Below are 9,622 nucleotides of genomic sequence, written 5' to 3'. Positions count from 1 at the left end.
AAATGTTTAAGGCTTGACAGACCCACTCTTCAAAGGACCCAAAAAAACCAGGCCAATAGAGATGGTCGCCCCTGATTTGTTTCCCTCCCCAAACCTCCATACAATAATAAATCATTTCTACTTTGTCCTTACCCCGCCTAGAGGGGTAATTTTCCCAATGGTTTAACATTAAGCCTAAAGGGCTATCTGGTGGTATCTGGGGGTACCTCACCTTGGGTCCCACACCGCCCATGGGATCAGAAGGCTTGCTCTTCTTCTGCCCCATCTTCCGGAGCGCCTTCACAAACTCACACAATTCGTTTTTCCCCCTTTTTGTGACCCAGTCCCTTGCGGGATATGGGAAATGCACTACCGAGGGGTCCGCACTCGTTTCGCCCTGCTGGGCGTCTCACACACCACGCTCCGGGAAACCCAACCCCAACCGAATGGATAACCGGCCTACACTCACGCAACCCTGCGTCTTCGTCCGGGGCTTCGTGCACAAAGATTACGGGGTTACCGGTGTTCTTTTGCTTGTTGCCGAGTTTTGGAGTTCGTTGGTAGAGGGTGTGATAGCACTCAGCTGGGGCCGCTGAACTCAGCGGGGCGCGCTCCCCGTATGGGGCTTCCCACCAGATTGCCTCTATCCGAGTCACGGCACCAATTTTGTTATAAGTAGATTTCTCAAATTGATGTGAGTCAGAGCCAATCAAAATTTCAATTGTTTACTTAGCAAGCGGCAACAAGCAAAACAGCGCTGGGCGGCCGGGGAGTCCTTGCTCCACCAACGGCGCGCACTCACTTCCCGAGGGTCCGTCTCTTTTATATCCTCCGCCTTCCGGTATCGGGTCTCTCTGAGAGGTGTACCCGGCGTCCGCGCACTTTGCAGCTAGGGGGTCGCTCCATCCGGGTCTTCCTCGCGTCACCAATTCCTCGTATTTCCTGCTTTCCTGAGAGTGGCTCACAAAGCTTTTGTTTATATCTTACAGAGTATAGACATCACCCCTTTGTCCTTCTTCCCTTTGTCTTTCTCCCCTTTGTCCTTCTTCCCTTCTCCCTCTTTTCAGTCTTTTGCACAATAGGAGTCCTTGCTTCAGCATTTCAACTTAATAAGCACTTGCAGTCAGTTAGTCGTTACACAGTGTAATAGTTAAGTTTAAGCTTAGGCTTACATAGTTTATGGAATAACATGTCACAAGCTCCCAGTATCTTTAATGGAATTTGATGAACAAACAGTTTACTGTCTATCACACCTGTCTTGACTGATAACAAGGACCAAAATATTGTCTGTAATGAAGTTAAAACTCCTTATATCACTATTCATCATCAGTAGCAGAAATTAGCTTTGTGTTATTAAAGCTGAGGATCAAAAGTCCCATTCAAAGAAGTAATGGTAATTATAGTAAAAATAAGGTAAAAAGCAGCTTTCTGGAAGTAAAAATTGGTAAGATGTCCCTAGCACATAAATGCAAAGAAAGGAGAAAAAAAAGGAACTTACAGCTGTGACAGGACCAGTTACTGAGAGCTCAGCTTCATCATTCACTCCTAGAGCTTTCTGCTAAAGAGGACATACAAGGGGAAAACAGGGATAGAAAACATCTTCCCTCCTGCCAACTTCGGAAATTCAAGGCAATAGGAGTTGAATTAAGAAGTGCAGCATTCAGATGCCATGTGGTTTATCCCCCAACCAAAGGCTCAGCTGCTGAGTATCACGATGCTAATTGTAACAGTTCATCACAGACACCAGACAATCCTCTGGGGTCACATTTATCAAACCACACAGCACTAAGACGAACTATACTGCAAGGTTCATCAACACAAAAGCAATCAAGACTTAACATGGGTATAAGCAACACAACAAGCGCTTGTCAGGGAAGGCAAACCTCTTAAATATCTTAAGAGTCCACACAAATCAATGGCTAGCATCTCAAGTGAATCTGATCACACTGTTGTCCCTACTATATAAATAACCTGTGTCAAAAGGGACATGATAGGTGCTCCACAGCAGGTAGGAAAGTCCATGCATTTTTCTCCTTCCCCCCTCCCCAGGGGGATATTATATAGCAAATATAATGTGCATAATCCACAAACACACATGCACTAAAACTCACTCTTTTGGTCCAAAAAATGAAATAAATGTCTTAAACTTCATAAAAGTTCTCGCTTTTCCCACGTTCACCTTCCCTGCCTTCTTCCTCATTCTCACACTAAACTGCCTTTTCCAACCGCCGTGGCCACTCCTGGACTTGAAAATCATCTTCTGCTCAAATTGAGGAAGTCTGTCCATCTTTTTCCTCTGCATACCTGGGCATAGAAAAGAGGTTTATTGAAGAGATGAAGGATTTTCTGAGAGAACTTCTAAATAATGTAGTCAGGACGTATCACTAAATTGTCTGTCAAGTACATGACTACAGAACCCATTAATTTTGCATATCTATACATAAAATAGTTTCATTCCACTCACCTCTTCACCTGGCTGCTTTTCAGTCCAGGGCTGGAAACAAAGCCTTGACAACCGCCACCTGGACCTGCTAAGGGTACGCTGAAGAGCGTCTACTCACTGAGTGATGCCCTGTGATTCTTCAGGCTCAGGATGCACATGCCTCACAAACTTTTTCTTTCAAGCCCCTGAGAAATCCAGTGGTTACTTGTGCCCTTTGTAAGTTGTTCTTTTTTCCCCTGTGGGAGGGAGAAAGGACCAATGCATTGCTTGGTACCTGGGAAGACCCTGTTTCTGCAGCCAGTTGATCCACCTGCCTTGGCAGCATATTCCCTTTTAAAACATTTCCCCCTGCTCTGCACTAACAGAAAATTTCCTGATACAAGACTACTGTGGAACTCCTTCATCTTCATTCTGAGATGAAAATTTTGAACTTGCTCATTCAGGTTGCTCTTCCTGTTTCTTTCCCTTTACATCTTCTTTGATATCTGCTTCTTCACTCAATTACTCTGATCAGACAATTTTAACACCTTCATTTGGTTGTTCCTCTACTTCGAAGCAACTCTTGACTTAAACAATATATGATATAAAACACCTTGCCTTTTACTTTTAACATAGAACTGTGTTTAGACATAGGTAGTTTTTTGTACAGTTAATTTGGAGACCTTGTTTAATCTTTTCTTTAAAAAGGGTGGCCTTCGTGTTCTTAGCAATGCCACCTACCTGCTGATAAACCAAGTATTATCACTATCATAAGCCACATGGCAGATTATGAGACTTACTTCCTATTCTGAATAGCATATTGTAAGACTCTTTTCCATATGCTATGATTGCATGCAAGTGGGCTTTCCTTCACAACAAGATCCACACTCATTCACTAGACTCTTGCACATTAGTCTTTAACCATAACACTGTTAAAAGTTCTTTCATGTATTTCTGAAAGATGACCAGCCTACAGGAACTTCAGTGACATTTTCTGGGCCCAGGTTTTCCTACCTTACATTTCTCCAAACACCACCACAGTATTTATACCACAAGTTCCCTCCTGTGCACTGGAACACACTGCGCTAGTGACAACTCAATTATTTCTTCAGTCTTGCAATATAAAATAGACACCCTAGGCAGTACAGAGTTAAGTTGATGCTTTTCAGCAGAAATTCAAGGCAAGTTTCTAATTATCATGGTTGGAAAAAAAAAAAAATCCAAGTGAGACTGGACAACAGCTCCCCGCTGACACATGTGCTAAACAAACCTGTCAGTGGTTGCCAATCTGCACAACGGGCCATGAACCTCCCAGCTGTAGCCCCTTCTTCTTGGTATGCCAGCATGAGTGCAGCTGCACCTGGAATGACCCTATGAGAAGGATCCCTCTGCCACCACCCTCTTCAGTCTACCATGGGATGCTATGAAGTTCATTCAAAGTAAATCCAGGATGAATCTGCCCTTTCCTGCCATAACCCAAGGCAGAAGTCTTCTTGTTCTATGGAAGTGTTGCCTGATGTGTGGCCTAGATGTGGCTGTGGGAGGGAGGGAGTCTGACTAAATCAGATGGTAGTAGCCATTGTCATTTGCTTTTGTCTCTCAGCCTTTTGAAAAACCATTCATTCCAATTCTCAAGATGAAATTTATATGCTAATTCTCAAGATGAAATTTATATGCTAATTATCAGCTAATACTTGTCTTCTGTTTAAAGCCCTTGAGGAAGCTGTTTCAATTTATCTCATATGCCACCTAGAAAGTTACTCTTCACTCCATGTAACTGTCTCCAAGGTGTGCATTCACAGTCTTTGTGTTGTATAGATAATAAGCAATGTTAATATATACAGTTTTAGACTTCTTTGAGTCTACTGAAAGAACTACTTCTACTCCTATTAGATCAAAACCCCACACTTGAAGAATCTCATACGGGTTTTCTAACTCCATCTCTAACGTTAGATTTAAATTCAGAGTAACTGATATATTCTTCTACTTCTAGTGATCTTCTGACTAACCAACAACTAAACACTCACTCTCAGGATTCACTTCCTTCAGTTCAGGCTTTTGTTTCTACTGCCTCAGGCCCCATGACCCATGATGTCTTAACAGCTTCAACTCACACACAAACACAACATACTACAAAGGTGATCTGAAATTAAGATATCACCAGCACCTGAAAATTACCAATTGAAAGCTCGCTAACATAACTAAATTCATGCAGCAAAACAATCCAAGACCTTTTGTGTCCCAAGACTGTAACCTGTACAAACTTCCTTTCTGATCTTGGCTTGGTCATTTTCTCCCATTTCTCTGTTCAAAAATAAATGGATGACAGTATTTTCTTACTTCACCGGTATGTTTTAAAGATGCATGTCAAGAATGTGAGCCACTCAGATACCAGAGTAATGAGGCCATAACCAGGACAAAACAGATTGTTTTATACCGATAAACTAATTTATGCTTCAGCAATCTCATAAGAGCGTGATCACTTCTCCCCTCATTCACCATGTCTGTAACTCTGACATTTTAATTACTAGCTACATCACTTTGCACTTCAAATTCACTCCAGTCCAGTTACTGTTCAAAAAAATTCAAGCAGTCTATAAATACTTCTATATCTTATATTTCAGTATTTTTTAAGAAATAAAGGTATGTATTGTTTGTAATTGGTCTTGTGGTTCAGGCAGCTGGCATTGCAGAATGACTAGCTGGACACAAAACACGAGAGACTTCAGATGACCACTGTGCCAAAAGACTGGATACAAATGGGTAGTGGTTCCAGACTGAGACCCATATTGACTACTTGGATAATTAACATTCACAGCAATGCTGCAACTGAGTTAAGGCTGATACCGGAGTCCAGTCCTCATTAAAGTTCTGTTCAGTGTTGGCTGAAGAAACGGGGAGAAGAGAATGCAGTAAGGGGGAAAGACATTCTGAGAAGGTCATCTCTTCTGGGGATAACCACCCTATCAACAGGTCATCATAAAACCTGATGGAGTGGTTTCACCACACTATACAGGACATAGCCTCTACATCCCAACTAATACAATTAACATGCAACAGGACCCATCTTACAACGGGTGTTCTTTAGAAATGTACTCTTAGAAATCAGAACACCTGCACACCACTTCCTGTCAAAGTTTCAATGACATAACAGAAGGTAAAGCAACTATCTACCCATTACTAGAATTTTTGGGATATACCTTTATACCAGAAGAGTATCACTGAACTGACGAGACAGTGTAAGTTTGCAGGGTCCCATTGTGATAAGTCATTCTATCTACCTCTTGCTCCTGAAAGAAAAACCCCTGTGTCAGGATTATCAAAACAGTCTCTATTTGACATGAACACATGCCATGGGCTAAGAGACCGCTGCTTGCCAGAGCAAGCACACATCCTCAGTATTATGTGATCAACAGAACAGCTGGAATCACAATTAAATTCAAATAGACGTAAACATTTACGAAGCTTAAAGGAAAAGATTTCAAATGCACCAATAAGGTCATATTGCTTTAGCTAACTCCTGAGTGGTCAACACCAGACTGTGTAAGTTTGCTGTAGTCTATCAAAGCTGCTATGAACTATCAATACCTCTTTGTCAAATATGTTATCAGCTAAGAGCAGGAATGTTCAATTGTGGGAAGATACCCCATAGTAAGTCCACAATACAACCAATTCAGAGTTCTATCCTAGAAAGTTTAACTAAGATACAAAAATAGAGATCGCTCTTAACATGAAGAAATCATTCAGTTGTCAGGGAATTAATTTTACCTCAGTTCAGCAAAATTTAAGCACATGCTCAAGTCTAGCTTAACCAAATACAGAAATACAAAGGATCTTAAGAAATACATGCTTCAAGATTTTACTCAACTAAGACTTGGCCTACTTCTTTCCTTTATTTGTATAATAAGCAATAGGGACTAGCAGTGACTTGCAACCAGCAAAGACAATGTTTACTGGAGGGGCACATGAGCACTGCAAGGTACTATTAATTCAGATGTTCCAAAAAATATAATTTCATGCACCAATCTTAAATGGTACATTAAAAAAAAAAAAAATCACAATGAAGCATCTAAAATAAATGTCATTTGAAGTCAATGACAAGACACTGCCTGATCTCAAGGAACTTTGAATCATATCTCAGAAGAAACACAGCTGAACATGCATTGTGTAAGTTGGTTTTAGTCCTCCATATTTTTATCAGGATAGCATTTAATTTCTTGCAAGTTGTTCAGAAAGTCTGATCACAAACTATTTCTCAACACATTTCAAATAATCTAAGGTAAATTATACATTTCAAGTCCAATGTTATTCACTGCAGTGTTAAGAAAGCACTATGCCATGACACAGATTCACTCTCATAAGTAACAAGGCACTGACAGTTTCTCACGTTGACAGGTATCTGTTTCTGATACACAGTGAAAATGTTACCTTAGCAAGTTAGCGTGATATCAGAATCTGCTAAAAGGCAGCAGAAATTAGTCAAGCATAGCCTTCTCTTGCCTTGCTGTCATCCATGACAGCATACCATTTCAAATACTTTTAGGACTTCTCCCATTCTAGCTGTCAGCTTTCACAGGTATAAAGAAACCCCAACAAATAAACAAACAAACAAACCAACCAAAACCAAAGAAAAGCAAAATTACAGTTTCATTACTTAAAGGGCATGTCTGCAGAACAATCAGCTTAGAGTGTTGAGTCCTCACTGCTTTCTTCCCATACTTGAAAGTAGAGAAGCAAAACCATTTGTTTTTTTCCTATTCATGTCCACCACCTTTTAGTGCTTCAAGTTCTAGAAATAAAATTTGTTTCTTAGGCAATTTACATCACATCAGATGCCAAAGGGAAGTCAGGAAGAAGCACTGAATCACCTTCTATTTTCACTTGATGTTTCTGTCTTCCCCTCAAATAGTGGGAATGACAATTCCCAAAACAGAGCATAGCTCAGATATGCTGGAATCACATCTCGTTTTTAGAAGCATCCTGTCCTGGTCAACTTTTACCTCTTCTTCCCCAAGAACTCCTCTCTCCCTAGTTGCATGCTATGCTTCTGGGTGTACACAAATATTTTTTAAAAACCTCTGCCTAGGACTCCAGTTGTCCAGCCATTACTTACAGTTCACTTAAGTCATTTGCAATGAGAGAAAGCTGCTTTTCATTGTGGTAGGTTTTACTCATTCCACTGAAATTTAATAGCAAGGTATAATTCAGAAGATACTGTGTGAAAAGTGTTTTTACTGTATCCTTGATGCAGTACTAAGCAAAAAGTACTACTACTAAAAAACAAGGGGAAAGCTCATTGGCTACCTTGGCAATGTCTCTTCAATAACTTAATCCTCTGTCTGTCATTACTGTACATTGTCACTGAAACTCACTAAAGGTTCTTTATCACCAGGAAATATAACTCAGATTAATCTGCCTGTAAAATACTAGCTTAAAGAAAGACAGAATGAGATGAGAAAGCAGGATGTAATTACCCATATTAGCAGGTTACTACCAGGTCCCCTAACTGATGTTCATAAAGGAGGTATGTATTTAGACTTTGTTTTCTTGCAAATCAAAAGACTACCCCCAAAGCCAGAGTTACTGACCCAAGCAAGAGAACGGCTGAAAGTGAACAAACCTTACATACAGAAATACAAGATCGAAACTTTAAGTACAGTAGCTCAATGACACAGAACCTTCTTAGATTCATAGAACAGAATCACAGAATCATTTGGGTTGGAAATGACCTTTAAGATCATCAAGTCCAATCGTTAACCTAGCACTGCCACGCCCACCACTAAACCATATTCCTAAGCGGCCATGTCTACATGTCTTTTAAATACTTTCAGGGATGGTGACTCAACCACTTCCCTGGGCAGCCTGTTCCAATACCTGCTAATCCTTTCGGTGAAGAATTTTTTCCTAATGTTGAATCTAAACCTTCCCTGGCACAACCTGAGGCCATTTCCTCTTGTCCTGTCACTTGTTACTTGGGAAAAGCGACCAACATCCACCTTGCTGCAACCTCCTTTCAGGTAGTTGTCCGGAGCAATAAGGTCTCCTCTGAGCTTCCTTTTCTCCAGACTAAACCACCTCAGTTCCCTCAGCTTCTCCTCACAGGTCTTGTTCTCCAGGTCTTTCATCAGCTTTGTTGCTCTTCTCTAGACACGCTCCAGCACCTCAATGTCTTTCTTGTAATGAGGGGCCCAAAACTGATCACAGTATTTGAGTTGTGGCCTCACCAGTGTCAAGTAAAGGGGGATAATCACTTCCCTAGACACAGAATCAGAATCACCAAGGTTGCAAAAGACCTTGAAGATCATCTAGTCCAACCATAGTCCTGCTGGCCACATTATTTCTGATACAATCCAGGATACCATTGGCCTTCTTGGCTACCTGGGCACACTGCTGGCTCATTTTCAGCCAGCTGTTGACCAACAGCCCCAGGGCCCTTTTCCACCCAGCAGCTTTCCAGCCACTCTTCCCCAAGCCTGTAGTGTTGCAGGGGGTTGTTGTGACCCAAGTGCAGGACCAGACACTCAGCCTTGTTGAACCTCATACAATTGGCCCCGGTTCATCAATCCAGCCTGTCCAGATCCCTCTGTAGAGCCTTCCTACCCTCCAGCAGATCAACCCTCCCACCCAGCTTGGTGTTGCCTGCAAACGTACTGAGGGTTCACTTGATCCCCTCATCCAGATCATTGATAAAGATATTAAACAAAACTGACTCCAGTACTGAGCCCTGGGGAACACCACTTGTGACCTGCTGCCAGCTGGATTTAACTCTGTTCACCACAACTCTTCGGGCCCGGCGATCCAGCCAGTTTTTTACCCAGCAAAGAGTACACCCATCCAGGCCATGAGCAGCCAGTTTCTCCAGGAGAATGCTGTGAGAAACAGTGTTGAAGGCTTTATGAAAGTCCAGGTAAACAACACCCACAGCCTCTCCCTCATCCACTAAGCAGGTCACCTTGTCATAGAAGGAGATCAGGTTTGTCAAGCAGGACCTGCCTTTCATAAGCCCCTCCTGACTGGGTCTGATCACCTAGTTGTCCCATATGTGCCATGTGATGGCACTCAAGATGATCTGCTCCATAACCTTCCCCGGCACTCTGACCTCAGTGTGTAGGGGTGACCTCATTCTGACAGGTCCGTAATCCCCCAGATCCTCCTTCTGGCCCTTCTTGTAGATGGGTGTCACATTTGCTAACTTCCAGTCAACTGGGATCTCCTCTGGTT

General features: G+C 42.0%; 1 long non-coding RNA gene across 1 annotated transcript in view; it reads right to left on the bottom strand.

Moving 5' to 3' along the window:
- Positions 1-690: 690 nt before the first annotated feature.
- Positions 691-9,622, bottom strand: part of LOC141938083 (uncharacterized) — a 485,749-nt gene continuing 476,817 nt past the window's right edge. The window contains exon 2 of the long non-coding RNA XR_012627161.1: positions 691-1,236. This is a non-coding gene — a long non-coding RNA (uncharacterized LOC141938083). The remainder of the gene's footprint in view (positions 1,237-9,622) is intronic.

The sequence above is a fragment of the Strix uralensis genome, chromosome Z (assembly GCF_047716275.1).
Source record: "Strix uralensis isolate ZFMK-TIS-50842 chromosome Z, bStrUra1, whole genome shotgun sequence".
In the NCBI taxonomy this organism is placed as follows: Eukaryota; Metazoa; Chordata; class Aves; order Strigiformes; family Strigidae; genus Strix; species Strix uralensis.
This window is presented reverse-complemented; position numbering and strand designations above follow the sequence as displayed.